Here is an 879-nt window from a genome sequence, read left to right as displayed (position 1 = left end):
TCACTTTTCAACTTTATCATGCTAATTCTTGCTGCTGGTGCTCTAAAAAACTTCTAGTAATATAAGATTAGTGAGCTAAATAAGTTCAAGGATATTACCAATTAAAAAAAAAAATCTTTGGAAACAATATCCCTACCTGGAACTTGGCCTTCCAAGAACGACTCTCAATAAACCTTAATTTAATCAATTAAAATTTAAAGCAACATTTAGATTGGAAGATTGGAAGAATACTTTAAATCAATTACTTTCTTTCAAGTCCAAGAAAATATAAAATAAGCTATTTATTTCGTTGTTTGATTTGCTTTTTGTTTTCTTCTTCTTCATTTCAGCTGTGTAGATTAGAAGTAAAACCAGGCTTACATTTACTGGAAAATTATTATCATCTCTTCTGATTGGGAACTTACCCTCAAAGAGGTTTGCTTGCAGGGGGATTAAAGAAATGAGCTCATGCTATGGAGTGTGTTCATTCTGGGTGCAATAAATGTTTGAGAAAGTTAAACCAAATAAAGATCAGATCAAAAAGAGACAAAGAGATTTATAGCTTCATGGTTTATGGTTAGCTTGATATTTGATTTCTGTACTAAATATTCTCTTATTTCTTTAAGGCCAATGCAATTTTTTTTAAGAAATCACTGAAGGCTTGTCTCACTTGTTTGTTTCTAAGAGTGTAAATGAATGGGTTCAACATAGGAGCAATGGATGTCATTAGCACTGTCACACCCTTATTCATAGCCACCGATTCCTTTGCTGAAGGCTTGATGTAGATAAAGATGCAGCTTCCGTAGGTGATGGAAACCACAATCATGTGAGAAGAACAGGTAGAAAAGGCCCTTTTCTTATGTTGGGCAGAGGGGAATTTTAGAATGGTCTTGATGATGT

The 879-nt window shown here is 33.6% G+C and overlaps 1 pseudogene; it reads right to left on the bottom strand.

Annotated features, from left to right (window-relative positions):
• Positions 1-592: 592 nt before the first annotated feature.
• The window catches only part of LOC105308911, a 15,385-nt pseudogene continuing 15,098 nt past the window's right edge, over positions 593-879 (bottom strand).

This window comes from Pteropus vampyrus, unplaced genomic scaffold, assembly GCF_000151845.1.
Source record: "Pteropus vampyrus isolate Shadow unplaced genomic scaffold, Pvam_2.0 Scaffold638, whole genome shotgun sequence".
Lineage (NCBI taxonomy): Eukaryota > Metazoa > Chordata > Mammalia > Chiroptera > Pteropodidae > Pteropus > Pteropus vampyrus.
The sequence above is the reverse complement of the archived record's forward strand: the minus strand, read 5'-3'. Positions and strand labels throughout refer to the sequence as shown.